General features: G+C 34.3%; 1 protein-coding gene across 2 annotated transcripts in view; it reads right to left on the bottom strand.

Annotated features, from left to right (window-relative positions):
- Nucleotides 1-16738, bottom strand: part of LOC143252539 (endochitinase-like) — a 34302-nt gene extending 17564 nt beyond the window's left edge. The window contains exon 1 of one of the 2 annotated variants that reach the window (XM_076504839.1): nt 16463-16738. The gene's annotated coding sequence lies outside the window, so the exon portion shown is untranslated. Of the gene's footprint in view, nt 1-6566; nt 6700-16462 lie in introns of those variants that run through there. The other variant, XM_076504838.1, reaches the window with a different exon arrangement.
- Between the last annotated feature and the right edge of the window lie 4018 nt (nt 16739-20756).

The following is a 20756-nucleotide window of genomic DNA, read 5'->3' on the forward strand; positions in this document are numbered from 1 at the left end:
AATCGGTACGGACTGTTTCTGGTGTCCAAAGCTATATGTGCATAAAACGCTTGTTTCGAAGTTAAAGGGTTCTTATAAGAGCAAACTTTTTAAATAAAAAACAAACAAACAAACATGGCCGAACCATTTTTTACCTGATTTTCAATATCCTGTTTACGCCAGTGAAACCTGAGCTATGTTTTTAACTATATTACACACCGATACTTTAAGTTTTTAAGATTAACTTTGACTGGGCGTGCCAATTACTATTTGTTGAAAACGTAAAATCAGGGTTACAGAACAATGTTACCACGTTTTTCACAATTTACGTTAATAAGATCTCAAATCTGGATTTTTTAAACATAAAAAGTTAAATAAAAATCTAGATAAAATATTTTCTTAAACTGAAAACAAACAACTTTTTAAAGAAACGCTAATTCTAATCTTTCTTCATCTTTTCCCCTTTAATCAGGCCCGGCATGGCCAGGTGGGTTCAGACGTTCGACTCGCAATCTGAGGGTCGCGTGTTCGAATCTACGTCGCACCAAACATGCTCGCCCTTTCAGCCGTGGGGACGTTATTATGTGACGGTCAATCCCACTATTCGTTGGTAAAAGACTAGCCCAAAAGTTGGCGGTGGTTGGTATTGACTAGTTGCCTTCCCTCTAGTTTTACACTGCTAAATTACGGATGGCTAGCGCAGATAGCCCTCGAGTTGCTTTGTGCGAAATTAAAAAATAAACAAACCCTTTAACTAAAATGATAACACAGATGTCCCATGGTATGTTCCAATTAATTTTCTCATTTCGGATTCGGCATCATAGGTGGGTTAAAATAGCATTTAAAAATATTTCTCTTGTCTCTCACACGTCAGTTGCCAGAAGGTCTTTAGTTTAATACCAAATCTCACCAGCGATTGAGTGATGAGAGACGAAAGATTCTTAGTACATCAGTTACGTATTCGATATCAATATAATCCTGCAAATATTAAAGTTTATATCGAGAAATTTGTCATTAGAAACTAGTAGGCCTAACACGTGAGATAAAAAAACAACAACACGTAACTTGCAGATGTTCTTTCGCATATTTCTCTTAATTTCGGATTCGAAATGAGATATGGATTAAGTCAGTGTGGTTGTGCTCCGACTAGGAGAAGAAAGTCAACCAGCTTGGTTGATCCATAATCTTGGCTTATTTTTGGGAAGAATAATAGTTTACAGACGTTATACGATGTTCTTAATTATAATTTACAGACGTTATACGATATTCTTAATAATAGTTTACAGACGTTGTACAATATTCTTAATAATAGTTTACAGACGTTATACGATATTCTTAATAATAGTTTACAGACGTTATACGATATTCTTAAGGCTGTGACCTTGAAGTTGTATGAAAAAAACAACTTAGCCTTCAACTATCCTGTGACTATATGGTAAGAGAGTCAGCTAACAGTCGTTGTATGGTTTACCAGTCAATATGATTTTATTGCTGTAGACAGAATAGAGTTAAATTATGCTGTTGTATAACCTTCCTTTACATATGAATGTATCTTTACGAGCGTTGGGAAAATAATAGTTATTAAAGTGTTGTTATATGGTCTTCTTATGATTGGAATTTGTAGCTCTAGATAAAATAAGTGTTAAACTACAGTTGTCGCATGGTCTTTATATGACTATTACCTTGTGATTGTCAAAAAGGTGTGTCAAGAGCTTTATTAAGAATTTATAAAGCTGTCATATGATACATAATTTATATAACACCTTTGAAGACCATAATGTATTATTAATTGATAGTAATATGAAAACACACACAAATATTTGTCGACATTTATTTAGGCCATTGAATGTACGGAAGAGTTTTTTTTTGTTATCTGTTTCAAGACAATAGTGCAAAACCTAAGTCAGTTTTGAAGTGTTTAGGTAGTAAACAATTTGATAGTAAATCATAAACCGAATAATAGCTATTGACACCTCTTTTCCCTTGTAATTTATAATCCGACGATAAGGCTGATAAACCTCTAACCCTATTTGCCTTCTCTCTTATTCAAAATTACCTTTCCAACATACACTGGTTCAGCGATAAATTGTAGGTTCATGTTACTATAAATCTGGGTTCGATCCTTAAATTGGTCGAAATTCAGATAGCCAATAGTGTGGTTTTGAGCTCTAATTAGCCCACAAAACTTAATTAGTTTGAAGAGAGTTTTGCGGTAGCCCCCGTCTGCAGCTCTACATTAGTAGTTTCTCAACGCAATAAAAAAAAAATCTATTGTTGAATCGCACAGTATGACAATGTTAAAGAGCTCGAGTTTCACCGTGTGGGTATTTGGGAATCGATGTTAAATACCCAGGAGGGTCAGGTACATCAGACCTCTTCCTCCCTCCCGAACGTTGATAGCGTGTGACGTAAGGATTTTTTTTTTTTTTTAAGCTTAGGACCTGAGCAAAAGTATAATATCGTACTCAGGCCAACAATGTTAAAACTGGTGTCTTTCGGTTTGTTTTGAATTTCGCGCAAAGATACTCGAGGGCTATGTGCAGTGTAATACTAGAGGGAAGGCAGCTAGTCATCACCACACACCGCCAACTCTTGGGCTACTCTTTTACCAACGAATAGTGGGATTGACCATAATATTATGACGCTCCCACGGCTAAAAGGGCGAGCATATTTGGTGTGACGGGAACTCGAACCCGCGACCCACCCTCAGATTACAAGTCGAGTGCCTTAACCACCTGTCCATGACGGGCCAACTGGTGTCTTTGTATGCATATATATACATATATATATTAATGTTGAAAATAAATACGTTTTCAGCCAGAAAATTACGCAACAATTGTTACATGAAAATGTATTTTTTGATTGTGTTTAAACGCTTTCCATTGAGGGCCAGTCATGGCCTAGCGCGTTAAGGCGTGCGCTTCGTAATCTGAGGGTCGCGGATTCGCGCCCGAGTCGCGCTAAACATGCTCGCCCTCCCAGCCGTGAGGGCGTTATAATGTTACGGTCAATCCCACTATTCGTTGGTAAAAGAGTAGCCCAAGAGTTGGCGGTGGGTGGTTATGACTAGCTGCCTTCCCTCTAGTCTTACACTGCTAAATTAGGGACGGCTAGCACAGATAGCCCTCGAGTAGCTTTGTGCGAAATTCCAAACTTTCCATTGAACTAAACTTGGTTACAACAAGTTCTTTGAAAAAAAAAAATAATTGAAACATAAATTCGAAACCTAATTTTATGTTTTGCATGTTTGAAATTATTTGTTGTACGAGTATTATAAATACCTTAATAAAATATTGGAATAAATACATGAACTGTGTGTGTGTGTGTGTGTTTACTTATAGCAAGGCCACATCGGGCTATTTGCTGAGCCCATCGAGGTGTATCAAACCCATGATTTTAGTGTTAGAAATCCGTAGACGTACCGCTGTACTAGCGGAGTGGTACATATGAATAATTAAATATAACCCACATTAATCCCGTATTGAGAACAACCAAACATACCCAAACCATTTTTGTTTAGCTTCCTGCATAGAGAACAGTTTTTGAATCAGATATAAATAGCACTAGTCAGTCAGGTAAAATACAGATTTTTAAGTTTGGAAATTTAGTACATAGTTATAAATAACACATATAAAATATAAACATATATATATATATATCGAAATCGAGTAATTTACTATACAGAAAGAGTACAGAAGAAAAACGAAAAGCTTAACTCGAGATAAATTACAACATAGTAAATAAGACAAGTATTGTACTTGTACATACTTTGATTTGGAAAAATTATATAGAATTATCTAGGAATATTCAAAGATGAGAATTGTATAACTTATTAAGAAAAAGGCCAGTGAAAGATATATACTTTTACTAACTGTAACTCAGCTAAAGATAAAAACAATTGAAATAAGTCTATAGACAGCTTACTTATGGGACAGAAATAGAATAAGAATTTTGTATAAGATATAAATTATAGCTTACTGAAGACAGAGAAATAATATTATGGCATTGGATAAGATATAAATATGTACTCGGTGAAATTTACTGAAGAAATCGGAACAGTATAGATAGATAAGAAATATATAATGTGTTTACATAAAATAACTAGCTAAGCATAAAAAAAGAGTACTAGGAAATTAACAAACTGAATATATATATATAAACAGTAACGTAACTGATTCAGCGTCACGTCTACCAATATGCATATCTTACTCCAGCTGGCCTAACTGTCACTGGTATTCCGCGCAAGGCCACATCGCCACTGGGTACAGTAGATATAGTTTATTTAACAGACTACATTGTTAGTAACTGTATAACAAGAATGAGGAACGGCCAGACGAAAACCGTAAATGAAACATTACTTTTAAAGTAGGAAATCAAACCGTCAGTCTCTATAGAGCATTTGGAAAGAAAACGTGAAAAGTGACGAAAAAAATAGTTATTCTAGGTGACATTTATGTAATGTTCGGTACAGTCATCGAACTTAAGTAGTTATATAAATTATGACTATATAGTAGAAGTTTATGCATAAGGACGTTCAGAGAAATTTAACATGTGAATCTGTATTAAAAATGGTGAAACAAAACATTTCCAATTCTCAAGTGGTACTGCCATAAGCTCGAGGGCTTATAATGCCAACATTTTGGGTTTGATCCATGCTGTAGGTACAACACAGAATGTGTAGCTCCGTGTTTAACAACAAACCAACATAAAGGTATGTCTGAAATCAAAATGAGGGTATACACTTTATCTGTATTAGTATGCAATGGAAATGAAACACGGAATTCTTTAAAACTAAAGATAGAATAATAATTTATGTTTGAAAATACGTATTTCAACTAAATATAGGTAAAATAAATGAAAAGTTTGTGAACGAACATATGAAATTGAAAAGTTACTGTTTGTTTGTTGACAAGGCACAAACTACACAATGTGTTATCTAGATCCTGCTTACTGAGTATCGAAACCTAATTTTTTGTGTTATAAGCTCCCAGATTTCTTGTTGAACTAGCAGGAGACAAACCACTGTTTAAATAACTCCCTGTACGTATTTTTTTACCAAACAAGGAAATACGTTAGAGGAATATAATATTTATTTACGAACAAAAAAAAATAGACAATTTCGTTATTGTAAACAAGGAAATATAGTGTTAAACATCGTTCACTGTACGTTTCTACAACAGTCAACCAATCCAGTACACTTATCATGAATAAAAACATCCACCAAGAAATGTAAAACATATTTCACAGAACTCCTAATTCCAAATAAATGTAAAATAAAATATACTTCTTCTCGCACATGGAATAGGAATACTGAAAAATGTTATATTAGGAGTAACCAAGGATCTGGTCTTATTTTCTTAACAAAAATTATGTAACTGTAATAATATAATAAACAGAAAAATATATAGCTACAGTACTGTAATAAATAGACAAAATATGTAGCAGTGGTAATATAATAAACGGAAACATATATAGCTACAGTACTATAATAAAAGACAAAATATGTAGCAGTGGTAATTATAATAAACAGAAAAATATATAGCTACAGTATTATAATAAAAGACAAAATATGTAGCAGTGGTAATTATAATAAATAGAAAAATATATAGCTACAGTGGTATAATAAATAGACAAAATATGTAGCAGTAGTAATATAATAAACATATAAATATGTAACTACGGTAACAATAAATAAAAAAAATATAGATACGGTAACATAATAAACAGAAAAATATATAGTTAAGATAACATGATAAAAAGAAAAATATGTAGCTATAGTAATATAGCAAATAGACAAAATATGAAGCTGTAGTAATATAATAAACCTTAAAAATACTATGTAATATGAGAAACATAACGACTTAGGAAGAAAAAGTAATTTTAAAAATCATTTTTAAAGACCATTTATTTCTGTATTGTGACTTGATAAACTAAGGTATTCTAGGAGGAAGATCTGATTGTGAGACGTGAAACCATGTCAGTTTCAAAACAAAATTTAACAGTTCCTGGTCAAGAAGGTAGATCACAGCGACCTCTCACTAAAGAAAAATTAAACAATAAATACTTATTCGTAATTAAACTGCATTTATACGATCACTGAATCGATCTATTATTAAAATTGTCCACCATTTTCAGTGCTAATACATTTCAATAATGAAGTGTTCTCTGGTGGATGAGCGGTAAGTTTACGGACTTGCAACACAGAAATCTGGTGTTCAATCCCTTTCAAAGGATAGAGTGCTGGTAACCTATTGCATAGCTTTACGTTAATAAAACAGTAAGAAAGAAAAATATACTGTAATACTTGTAGCTTAGGTTTTCGTTATTTGTGAATGTTGCCGTGTTCCACATATTTAATATAATGACAAATAAACCTCGTTAAACATAGTAAAGAAATGAACAGTGCATTGGTAAACAAACGAAGAAGTGAGTGAGGAATATTAGCTTGGCAAAAGGGAACAAAACCCTCCGGACCTAAACTTAGGAAAGTAATATAAATTTCTGAATACATCAATATCTTGTAACTTGAAACAAAATTGACAAAAAGTGCAAACGGAAATGGACTGAAATGTGAAAGAGTCTCTTACCAGTTGGCGCCAGTGGAGAAAATTGCTCCTTTGACAATACTGGATACAGGGCTTTAGGATTTACTTCGTGAACAAGGTATTTATATACAAGTATCTTTCTATAATATCAAAGTCACTCCCACACAATCCCTATAATTTAGTATTGGTTATAACTCATTTTTCTAGAGTATTATAAGTCATCCAAAAACCACAATAAAAGTTGATCCAATAAGCCCTGATAAGGATAAATCACAGAAAACCTAAGTGGTTTTCACCGTGAGCGATAAGTGAATATCAGAAAATGATAAAAGGTTGAAGAGCCATAAGAATTGACAGGTTCCACCTATATTTAACTTGAATATCTGCTCGAAATGTTCTTGAGATTAACGTTAAACGGTTATAAAACCAGTTAACATACTGAGACTTAATCAAGTTTTGTAAGTTTATACGGCGCCGTATAACATTTGGTTCGAGAAAAATTCCACCGTGGATAAACTTATGTCTGAGGTTATCCATCACAGCCCTTTCCGAGGAAGAACAGTTGTACAGCGAGACTAATTTACGATTTGGAAACCAGGGACACGATATTTTAAAGAAGAGAGTTTTCACTGTTATCCACAGGAATAGAAAACTTCGCATAATTAAGTGTTCAGAATAACAATGGGTTCTGTAATCAAACTATTACCCATCCAAATCCACATCTTACTCTACTGTGGCGATATAAACGTATCACCTCGTACCATTACCAAAAAATTAAAAAGAAGTTGGAGATGGCGAGAGATTTAAAACGAAGAGCTTACAAAATTTCAGCCACAAATTGATATCAGCAGCTTCTCTGACATACCTCTTATATACCCTGATGCAGCGCACATGGACTTCTGTGTCTCCAAAGTCCACGTACAGTGGAAGGTTTGTGAAATGTTTATCAAGAAGTGTGCTCTAAGAGCGACCTGTACATCCTTTACAAAAGTTTCTTAGAATAAAAATGCTATGAGGGAACAATAGCGTGTAGTATTGCTATCACACGGAATATGTTCCTTGTTGACCCTGCGATCAGTCTGAGGATTTATAAAGCTAAAAATTGGGTTTAGATACCCGCGTTGGGCAGGATACAAGCAGTTCATTTGAATATTTGATGTACAAACAAACACATTAACAGACTGCACACAATCAACGATGAATTCAGAAGTTCCAAGAAAAGTATAAGACCCAGAAAATAATTCTCCTTAAGGTCTCTTAATTCTTCGTAACTTTTCGTTATTGGACAACTTATATACAGAACGTTAATTAAAAACAGGCAATATTCCAAAATTTTGCTCGTATTGCGTGTCGATTTTGTTTTATTATGAATTTAATTCAAGTCATCTCTTATTGTTACGTAAGCATAACTGTACCATTTATTTGATACTTCTATGAAAGGGACTCATATTAGCCAGAAAATTGGTTTGTTTTGAATTTCGCGCAAAGCTACAGGAGGGTTATCTGCGTTAGCCGTTCCTAATTTAGCAATGTAAGACTAGAGGGAAGGCACCTAACCATCACCACCCACCGCCAACTTTTAGGCTACTCTTTTGCCAACGAATAGTGGGATTGACCATCACATTATAACGCCCCACGGCTGAAAGAGCTAGGATTTGTTTGTTTGTTTTTTTGAAATTTCGCACAAAGCTACTTGAAGGCTATCTGTGCTAGCCGTCCCTAATTTAGCAGTGTAAGACTAGAGGGAAGGCAGCTAGTCATCACTACCCACCGCCAACTCTTGGGCTACTCTTTTACCAACGAAAAGTGGGATTGACCGTAAAATTATAACCCCCCCACGGCTGAAAGGGCGAGCATGTTTGGCGCGACTCGGGCGCGAACCCGCGACCCTCGGATTACGAGTCGCACGCCTTACGCGCTTGGCCATGCCGGGCCTAAAAGAGCTAGGAGCGAGCATGTTTGGTGTGATGGGGATTCGAACCCGCAACCCTTGGATTACGAGTCGAGTGCCATAACCACCTGGCCATGCCGAGCCTATAACTTAGGACCAATAACAACGTAATTGAAATAATGTTCTTAACACTCCTACGAAAAGTGGGGCCTAATAGGCCCCAGAGCAACTTGGAAGGTTATTAATATTAGGCTAATAAATTTGTATTTAAATGAAATTGCCATTTCATTTGATTTCATTTCATTAAATATCATTTAAATTTCATTTAAATACAAAATTATTAGCCTAATATTAATAACCTTTCAAGTTGCTCTGGGGCCTATTAGGCCCCACTTTTCGTAGGAGTGTTAAAATACAGTTACTTGGGTGGCCCAATCCATGTTATAAGACTTTACAATTTCTTATCATATATTTTCGCCCCAACGAAGTTCTAAAGTGGAAGGTTTACATTAGTCCATTTAACCCCTGCCAAATGTTTATTAGATTTTTTTACATTCTCAGTATCGTAGAAAGCCTTTTTTGTTGAGTGGTCAGGCCATTGCCACATTTCCATTTTTAAGGCGTTCTAGGGGCATGCCCTATGGATAATTTTTGAAAATTTAATGTTATTTTAATTAAAAATGCTGCATACACACAACGTAATGTACCGAATTAAAATAAGCAAGTTTTAATGCATAAATTGTAGTTACACAGTGTACACGCCGTGGAAATGTGTCTCGCCTCACTGCTTACTACAGTCCTGATGCTAAATGCAAATATTGTCTAACTGTGCCTACAAATAATCAAACTGTGATCATGTTAGTTCATTTACGATGTCCTAAAGTATCAGATTTACTCTTCACAGGTTCAAGTTCAACATTTAGAAGGGGAGGTAATCATTTGCAAATTACATTTTTCATGAGTAGTTAACACAGTTAAGGTATACTTTAATTTTATTTCATATTTTTACGCTGCTGTTTTGGCCCGGCATGGGCTTGTGGTTAGGTTGCTACACTTACAATCTGAGGGCCACGAGTTCCAATTCTTGTCTCATCAGGCATGCTTTCCCTCTCAGACGTAGGGTAATTTTATTTGACGGTGCTAAAAGAGTAATCCTAAAGTTAAGGTGACGACTCGCTGCTTTTCCTCCATTCTTTCATTGCTGAATTAATTTTGCACGAAATTCAAACCAAACCCTCGTGTTTACTGAAAGAAGCTGCATGCGATGTAGTGGCTGTCGTTTTTAGACTGTGAATTCTAGTTTTCGAGATTCGCGACCCATTGCCACAAAAATGATCTTAGCACTTTAGAATTTTGAGTGTGTTATGAGGGTGACTGTCAAAACTCACTTTGTGATAAGAAAAGAGCAGCCAAACAATGTTTTCAACATTCCTGCATTGAATAGTTTAAAATTAAGGACGCTTGTATGGAGAGAGTCATTTGTGTAACTCCGCGAGGCAATTCCGTAATAAATAGATAAACAAAACATTATCTAACCTCTGACAATCAAATTTAATGACAATGGAGCTGCAAACTCTCATAAATAAAACGTTCTTAATGGATGGTAAACATTACTTGCGAAACATTAGTGCAAGGTCAAATTGATCTTATCAAGACAAGCTGGATGTTTGGTTGGATTTTTACGTGCTATAAGTCAAAACTGAAGCGTAAGATAAAGGAAAAGAATCAACTGGTTAAAAAAAGTTTCTCACGGTCGTTCAGAAAGCTGGAATTTTCCCTTTATCAAGTAATTTTCATCCGACTTTTTATTCATTCTTTACAGAAGTAGGCTTCTTGTCTGTGTATACGTTTTATTCCTAATCACAGTAAAACATTATTTCGAGGTCTCTTGGTTACACTTATTATGATCCCCTATTGAGAGAACGATAAGTCTTCGGATTTACATTGCTAAAAATCAGAGGTTCGATTCCCCTCAGTGAACACAGTAGATAGCCTGATCTGGTTTTGCTACAAGGAAAAAAACACATTTGTTTTCACTGAAATATGATTGCACTTTAGAATACGAAATTATTATTATTTACTTACTTTAAGCGATTTTGTTTAGTAACAAGGTCGTCAGAATACTTCTTGTCGATGACATCTCGCAGATGTCAAGAAAACCAGTCGTTATACTAACAAACTGCTGTATTTACCGTCACAACTTAATCAACATAGCTTGAAGAAAGAATCCTCCAATAAAATCAAGTGTTTTTATACGTAATATTAATTCTTTATAATATACGAGTTTGTATAAGACACGTACGCCTTAATTAACTTAATCTTTATGTTTATCAGGGCACGAGTTAAAGCTGGCAAGCCCCAGCATAAAGTCATGCGATGCGACAAATTATTCCCTGCATCTTAGACTGTGGGTGTGTTGGAAGTGTGACAGTTAAATTCTTTGGGTGGTTGGCGAGTTGTAAAGTGGTGCCACGTAGCTGCCTTACCTTTAATTAGTAGTTCTAAATCATGGATGACGGTAGACAGTATTAGTAGCTTCATCATAAATACAAAAATACAGACTTAGGGTTAGCATACTGTGTTTTCAATCTTGAAGTTGCGTTGAAATTTTACCTTTTGAATATTTAAGTAACCAAGCTTTAAAATAATATTATTTTTCATTAGCCGTGTATTAAATTGTATTGTTAAGTAGGTTCGCGATTAAATTGGTTTTATGAAACTGCTCGCTAAAGTCGAAGTAAGTTTATTACTGTCACTTGTAGATATTGGATTAGTTTATAAAAATCAGAGCATATGGCAAATGAAAAATGATATATATACATATATGAATTATATATGATTATATATATATATATATGCGAATTTATCTTAAAAGCGTAGTTTCTTTCGAATAATTTACGCCATGTGTTTTTTTCTTATAGCAAGCCACAAAGGCTATCTGCTCAGCCCACCGAGGGGAATCGAACCCCTGATTTTAGCGTTGTCCCATTTCCACCGTACGCCATGAACATTGGCAAAAGATATCAAATTCCCTTCACTTTAATTTTGTTTTTGTACGTGACTGTAATTGGATTTGTCCTATTCAGAATTTGGATACACGATGTTTAAGAAAAATTTGTAATCATGCCAAATATTTATGTGGTCTCAAGAATGTGGAAGAATATTTGTTTAACTATTAGTTCTTACTGTAAGCTTGCTCAACAAGTCTATTTGCGACGTGTCTGCCCTCAATTCCAGCTTTATAAATGAGGTAAGTTATTACACTTCATACCTTCTGAGCTCTCGCATGGCCTTATGGTTAGGACGCTAGATTAGCAGTCTACGGGTCGTGGAAATGAAACCCGTCACCAAAAATGCTCGATCTTTCAGCCGTGAGTTAAAATACACGATAAAGAGTAGCCCGAGAAGTGGTAATGGGCGGCGTCCCCCCACTCATAATCTAGCACTTCAAATGAGACAAACAGACATCCTTAGAATAGCTTTGTGGGAAATTCAACAAATAAATAGACATAGCATCAGGGCCAGTGTCTGTTTTCTCATAGCTATTTGCTGTGTCTACTGAGTGGAATCAAATCCCTGATTTCAGCGTAATAAATCCCAATCCATAGACTAACCGCTGTCTCAGCTGGGGACTCTGGGCTAGTAATCTTCTATAATATCAGTTACAAGCAATCGTCACTCATTGTGTTAGTAGAAAAACATTTCACAGAAGTTTACATGCAGAGATACAAAAATAGATAAGTGTCTGATTAATTTTCGAGGTAAGGAGATTTTAATATTATATTTACTCACGTGACTTACTGTAGTTTTAAATATCCAGAACTCGACGAATGAAAATTAATAGTTGCTTAAATTGCTCCTTAAAATATCAAACAAATATAATTTAAATACAAATTGCCTCGTACAAAATTACCCAAACTTCGTGGTGTCTCAGATTGTTTATTTGACCCCAATGATAGACCTAGTATTCAAATCAGAAACACGAATTATATCAAAACAAATCAGCTAATAAAAAAAAAAAGACACCTAAATGTACGGAGGCGCATTTTCTTATCATCTACCTAGCTGGAAGAGAGTATATTTGTTCGTTATGTGTGTTTTTCTTACAGCAAAGCCACATTGGGCTATCAGCTGTGTTCACGGACGGGAATCGAACCCTTTGTTCGTTGTTAAACATGAAGCTAAACAATGGACAATCTGTATTTGTGCTCTACCCCCACCGATACTGAAACCCAATTTTACTGTTATAAGCCACTAGGGGGACTGGGAGAAAGATCCACATAACTTGAGTTATGTTACCTAATGATAAGGTTCTATACTCTTCCTTACTTTTGTATTTAGGTAAGTACTCTTTTTTTCTTTTTTTTTACCTTTAATGAGGAATTAGTTTGTGAACAAATTGTTCTATTTGTTTTTAATCACCAAAATCTTCATGACAAAAATGTCATTCTTTCGCAGTATTCCATTATTAACCCTAGAATTATCCATGAATTTCTTTGAACATATTTTTTTTAGAAACTGTTTATGTGTTTATGCACAAACTGCATAACAGTGTGACCAAAAATGCTACAAATATTGCTACAGGGGTTTCGCAAAAACAAATGGCTTCGTTTTTCAAAGTTCAATCTTCTTAGGCAAGTTGTTATCATAATTTGACTTATTTATTTATTCGTAGTGGCACATTTTTGTTTCCGGTGGGACAGCGGTAAATCTACGGATTTGCAACGTTAAAATCAAGGGTTCGATTCTCCTCGGTGGACTCAGCAGATAGTCCAATGTGGCTTTGCTGTAAGAAAACATACACACACTACATTTGTTTGTTTTGAATTTTTTCGCAAAGCTATACGAGTACCATCTGCGCTATCTGCTCCTAATGTAGCAGTGTAAGACTAGAGGGAAGGCAGCTAGTCATCACCATCTACCGTCAACTGTTGAGCTACTCTTTTACTAATGATTAGTGGGATTGACCGTCACATTATAACGCTCCTACGGCTGAAAGGGGGAGCATGTTTGATGTGATGGGGATTTGAACCCGCGACCCGCAGACCACGAGTCGGGCGCACTAACCACCTGGCCATGCCGGGCCACATAGTGCTCGAACAGACAAAAACATGAGTTTACTGAATGACAATTAGGTGAAATATGTGAATTATTTAGAGAATATTAGTAACCAGTGGCAATGACCCAATCTCTCCATGAGTGGCCAATTTTACTGATAACGTCATAACTTATAGTAACAGAACAGAAGAGCCTAACACATAAGGTAGAGTAGCGGACACGCATTCTTCATTTTTCCAGTTAGTTGTTATTAACAACTATGTTACATTGAATTACCTCTCCCACACCCACCCCATTCCGTGTCCACATCCTTTCCAACAAAGTTAGGCATGCATGCAATGGAACGACTCAGAATATTGTTTGAAATAACGCCTTCTTCATCAGTCTTTGTGTATCATAGACCACAATAGTGTTTCATAATGATGATCGCAAAGAATTACACAAAAAACCCTAAAAGAACGTTAAGGGCAAAAATCGCCAAAAATGTAAAAGATTCAGCTGAAAGAACAGCTTAAAACCTTTACTATTGAGTGCTGAGACTGTTCACATAAAAATGCACACAAAAAAACAAAACAGAAGTGTTAGGTTTAACAAGGAAAAGATAATTTGTAATTATATATGTAAAAACGGCTGGTATGGGTTGAGAAAATTTATGTAGAGGAGCGAACGGAAGGTCGAAATGTTGTTCGCTCCTTTACATAAAATTTTCGCAATCCATACCAGCCGTTTATATATATATATATATTCTTCTACAAGTGGGTTTTCTCGTCATCACGGAAAATTTGTAATTCTTCTTCTTATGTCAGCTTACAACAAAAACTTCCTGGTATATTACATCTAAACCTATCGTAGAATACTGAATAAGATACTGCAAAGGTTGTAGGCCTATTGGTAAGTCATTATGTTTCAGCTATATTTAACATAAGCTAAAAAAGAATCATCATACTTCTAGTGTAAACAATGCTATCATTAGTCCTTGAATCATAATACTTCTAGTGTAAACAATGCTATCATTAGTCCTTGAATCATCATACTTCTAGTGTAAACAATGCTATCATTAGTCCTTGAATCATCATACTTCTAGTGTAAACAATGCTATCATTAGTCCTTGAATCATCATACTTCTAGTGTAAACAATGCTATCATTAGTCCTTGAATCATCATACTTCTAGTGTAAACAATGCTATCATTAGTCCTTGAATATAGCTATCTTACAAACACTTCTACTCAAACTATAAGTCCCATTCTGACTGCATCAAATCAAATTCTATGTGACAGAAACCATAATGGTTATTTATAATGTGTACGTAAATAGTGTTTACAGTATCTCTAACCTTGTTTATTTACTTTTTTACAATCCCCATTTGAAAGTTTTTTTTTAGTTCTGATTTTTAAAAATTTTTATGTTGTAAATATAATATTCCACAAAGACCTCGTACACAGGAGTTTTGTAGTTACTGTTCCAAAATTTATTCATTTAAAAATTAAACAAAAGTTGATTGTTTTGAACTTAGCGCAAAGCTACACGAGGGCTATCTGCGCTAGCCGTCCCTAATTTAGCACTGTAAGACTAGAGGGAAGGCAAATAGTCATCACCACCCACCGCCAACTCTTGGGCTACTCTTTTACCAACGAATAGTGGAATTGACCGTCACAATATAACGTCCCCACGGCTGAAAGAGTGAGCATGTTTGGTGTGACGGGAATTCGATCACGCGACCCTCGGATTACGAATCGAACGCCTTAACACACTTGGCCATGCCAGGCCCGTTTCTATCCCTTCTCAGAGATCTTGGTGAAAATGTTCTCATAAAACAAAAGAAAATAAATTTTGTACAATGTTTTGGATTATACAATCAGTGAGAAATTAAGTCACCATTCTCCTGAAACATATTATTTACTGAAACAATAACAACAATGTGTTGTTTTACCTTTTTGTGTTTCATTTCACATAAATCAATTATTTATCGAACCTGACGCCCCTTTAACAAAACAGTTTTGTGCATACCTAGTAATTTATAAATGCGATAACAAACAATTTCAGGAGTCCACAGTGTGTGTGTGTGTTTTTCTCATAGCAAAGCCACATCGAGCTGTTTGCTGTGTCTACTGAGGGGAATTGATCGCCTGATTTTAACGTTGTAAATCCAAAGACTTACCGCTGTCCCACCGGGTAACGGTGAGTCCGTTCTTTACTTCGTTAAAGTAAATTGAAAGAAACCGCTTGTGAACTAAAGTTTACGCTACAATCAAGTGATCTTATTTATTGCTGTATCATGAACGACTCTCTCAGATTTCAAACTTACCTGATATTAATAAAGTTTATTTTATTTATTTGTTTCTTTTTCTTTCTGAGTGGACTATACATCTTTCAAAAATTTTGGAGGTGATGCTGACTTAATTAACACGTGACATTCGATTTCTTGGATCAAATATTAATAAATATTGGCATTTTACACGTTCATCACAAAAAGTTTAGTGCTTATCGACCCCCCACGAAGACTATCTAAGTTTTTCTGTTTATCAGCCAACGAGCGATTTTACTCTCTCAGGAAAAACAAACGAACAAAACTGTTTGTTGTATTTGTTTTTTAATTTCGCGCAAAGCTACACAAGGGCTATCTGATTACTCAGATTACGAGTAGAACGCCTTAACCCACCTGGCCATGCCGGGTCACGAACAAAACTATCGGGAAATTAATAACCCTAACAACGAGGAACCTGTGATTAAACCACATGGGAATTTGAAATGGCTGAAACAAAAATATTAAGATTCTAATTTAAAGTTTATGATTTATGAGAAGCTCTTCCTATAAAAACCGTACAGTGTTTCCGCCGTGTTCTCGTCTACTTAGGTGCCAGGAAAGCGTCTAATAACATTTCACTAACGGTCATATTTTTAATGTGCATTTTACATGGATAATTTTGTTTATTCCGCTTATTATTCTTCCACAGATAAGCATCTTAATCAAAAGATTTCTCTACTTACCTACAACTTGTAAAGATCTGGTAAAAAACAACAACCAAATTTCTCTTTCACGAGTTCCAACTATAGCACTGGAATCCGCCAATTTTCCTTCAGATTTCTTTATTGCCACATTCGATGTTTATTAAACTTTAATATCCATGTGAGAGTAACACAAACTTGTTATCCTCTTGACCGTCAGGACCTCTATCTACGTCATTAAGTACGTTAAGGGAATATGTTGTACTTTTATTAAGGTTTACTGATAAATATATTACGTAAGCTTGAATGAACGTCTCTGATAACTAATAAAAATAACCCAAAAGACCTACACGTACAATAAAATCCTGTTTTGCGAAACAAGTATTAGTGAATATCGTTTTTATGAATAAAATAGGTTTGGTTTATTTTTTAATTTCTCTAATTTAGCAGTGTAAGATTGTTTGTTTGTTTTGTAATTTCGCACAAAGCAACTCGAGGGCTATCTGTGCTAGCCGTCCCTAATTTAGCAGTGTAAGACTAGAGGGAAGGCAGCTAGTCATCACCACCCACCGCCAACTTTTGGGCTACTCTTTTCCCAACGAATAGTGGGATAGACCGTCACATTATAGCGCCCCCACGTCTGAAAGGGTGAGCATGTTTGGTGCGACTGGGAGTCGAACCCGCGACTCTCGGTTTACGAGTCGCACGCCTTAACACGCTTGGCCATGCCGGGCCTATTTAACAGTGAATTTAGGAAACACTTGGAAATCACTAATGATATTTAAATACGGATTTCATTGTGATATATATGTCCAGTAGGCCTGGCATGGCCAAGCGCGTAAGGCGTGTGACTCGTGATCCGAGGGTCGCGGGTTTGTGCCCGCGTCGCGCTAAACATGCTCGCCCTCCCAGCCGTGGGGGTGTATAATGTCACGGTCAATCCCACTATTCGTTGGTAAAAGAGTAGCCCAAGAGTTGGCGGTGGGTGGTGATGACTAGCTGCCTTCCCTTTAGTCTTACACTGCTAAATTAGGGACGGCTAGCACAGATAGCCCTCGAGTAGCTTTGTGCGAAATTCCAAACAAACAAAACAAATATGTCCAGTAAAAGTGACTATTGGTTTTGTTTTTATGGAACAGTGCCATTTTCCATTATTATATCTCGGGCAGTCTGAGATCCAGGACATCTAATTATCCAATTTTTAGTCGCGGGAAAGCGGCTCATAAAATGGCTCTGAACTGTGTTTTTTTTTTTTTTCTAGTTTAGTTCATCGCTTCGCCACCTTTTGACCGGTTTGAGATCTACGTACAGTATTGAACTCAGGAGGTCAAACCCTCCGATTGATGTATTTGAACACTCCAAAGGTCTCACAGATTAAGTTACTCTAGTCCTGCCTAAAGAACAAAAAATCAATTCGAAGGTGAGCTTATAGATATCCTGATGACTAATAAAACTGAATCGAGTATACGCGAGTCCCACGCTTGGTATAGCTGGCACCCAATTGTATAACTAATAAAAAGGAATAATAAACAGGTCTCGTGGATTAATCCACTCTAATCCCGCTTAGGAAAATTACAAGTGTCACAGCTATTGAAGATTCCTTCTTGTTTTTTACATGTCTCATAAAGTGTCTGCATTTTTTACTTCGAATGCTAAGCAACCAACTTCCCTGATGAAAATGACTGCTTCATAATTTCTTTCCTTTCGCCATCTTTATTGATTTTACTCAATCGTAGAGTTGAGTAAAACAGTCAGTAGCTGTTTTTATTTAGCACTAACATTTTCGAAACATGACGAAACACTATGTTGAGAATTGGGGGAGTCATGTTTAAATATTAGCAATTTACGATTTTGATGTGTTTCCTTATAGCAAAGCCACATCGGGCTATATGCTATGCTCACCGAGGGGAATAAAACCCCTGATTTTAGCGTTGTAAATCCGTAGACTTACCGCTGTCCCACCGAGAGAGAGAGTATATAAGCCAGTAAAAACATTGTGAAAGTATAACAAATTAGTTCCCTTAGAATAATATCATAACACGCATGTTGCAAGACATCTACTCTGATTCTGAATCCATCCTTTCAGTAAGCTTTAATTACTACAGCGTTTGGGGTGCGCTCCTTTCGGTGGACACAGCACTAATAGCCCATGGCGAAACTTTGCGCTAAGAAACAGGCAAACGGCGCTCGACTCGTAATCTCAGGATCGTAGGTTCGAATCTCTGTCACACCAAACATGCTCGCCTTTTCAGGCGTGGGGGCATTATAATGTGACGGTCGATCCCACTATTCATTGGTAAAAGAGTAGTCCAAGAGTTGGCGGTGGGTGATGATGATTAACTGCCTTCCCTCTAATTTTACACTTACTGCTAAATTAGGGACGGCTAGTGCAGATAGCACTCGAGTAGCTTTGCGCGAAATTCAAACCAAACACCATGGGCTATCTGTGCTCTGCTCACTATGCATATCGAAACCCGGATTTTATTTTGGACTTCGATTTAATTTTATCTGTTCTGTATAATAATTTCAATAATTTATTATTTCAACTAATTTTATAATAACGGTAAGTTTTTTATTTAAATTTAATTCAAATGTGTTGCATTGAAACATTAGTTTTACTGGTAGGTATTTTTTCTTTTGCCAATCAGAAATGGTTACACGCTTTCTGGTATCAGTTTAAAATTATAATAAACTTTGTCTGGATACTCTAAATTTAGAAATAATTTTACAATATGAGTAAAGTGGGAGTTAAAGTTCAACCAAGTAGCCTTATTTTTCTTATGGTAATATTTCCTCTATATTAGGATTCATTCAATAGCGGAATATATTACGAAATGGTTTTTCCAAAATTAGTTTCTAAACATCCTAATACATTGTTTAAAATCTGCATGGTGATAGTTAATACTTAGAAAATTCGAAAGAATATGAAACCCGAATATGACACCACATTTTAAAGTCTGTTTCTACTCACGTCTTGGAAATGGGAATTATTAGAATCAGGATGAAATAATACATTTTTTAATTATAAATCAAACTTAAGAAAGATAAATTCAGAAACAACTTTGAAAATTTCATGAAAACCTTTATTTTCATTGAATTTCCTGGATTTAAATATTAGATAAATAATAACACATTCTGTAATGCAGGCATACCTCGAAAATCTTTACTGAGTGAGTCACTAGATGGCAGGAATTTCGATCATTGAAGTTTCAGGTATAGTTTCATTTTGCTTTTGCTTATATACAATCAAACCAGTTTTTCCACATATGAATTACTAAAAAAAAAAAAAAAAAAAGAAACATTTGAGAACTTAAAAGGTTTATATTTTGGATTCAGTTTAAACAAGTGTTGTTTTTATTCTTAACAAGGAATATAGGCAGTTTTATCAGAATAGAAAAAACAACAACAATTTATGCTCATGCCAAGCTAATTAAGAAAAGATCAGATTGAAAATAGTTGTTAAAATTATTTAAAAAACAAATGATAATTAAAAAAATAAACTTAGTTAAGTCTGCAACCTCTCCGCTGGGGGTACTATGGTGGTGAACTTATTGTGGGGATTTTAATGGTTTGTCTGAAGAACCCGAAAAGATGGCTCTTCTGTTAGACCTATAGCCCTGAACAGTAATACTTACATTCTATATTATATTATATTATATTATATTATATTATATTATATTATATTATATTATATTATATTATATTATATTATATTATATTATATTATATTATATTATATTATATTATATTATATTATATTATATTATATTATATTATATTATATTATATTATATTATATTATATTATATTATATTATATTATATTATATTATATTATATTATATTATATTATATTATATTATATTATATTATATTATATTATATTATATTATATTATATTATATTATATTATATTATATTATATTATATTATATTATATTATATTATATTATATTATATTATAATATATTATATTATATTATATTATATTATATTATATTATATTATATTATATTATATTATATTATATTATATTATATTATATTATATTATATTATATTATATTATATTATATTATATTATATTATATTATATTATATTATATTATATTATATTATATTATATTATATTATATTATATTATATTATATTATATTATATTATATTATATTATATTATATTATATTATATTATATTATATTATATTATATTATATTATATTATATTATATTATATTATATTATATTATATTATATTATATTATATTATATTATATTATATTATATTATATTATATTATATTATATTATATTATATTATATTATATTATATTATATTA

The sequence above is a fragment of the Tachypleus tridentatus genome, chromosome 6, assembly GCF_004210375.1.
Source record: "Tachypleus tridentatus isolate NWPU-2018 chromosome 6, ASM421037v1, whole genome shotgun sequence".
NCBI lineage: Eukaryota > Metazoa > Arthropoda > Merostomata > Xiphosura > Limulidae > Tachypleus > Tachypleus tridentatus.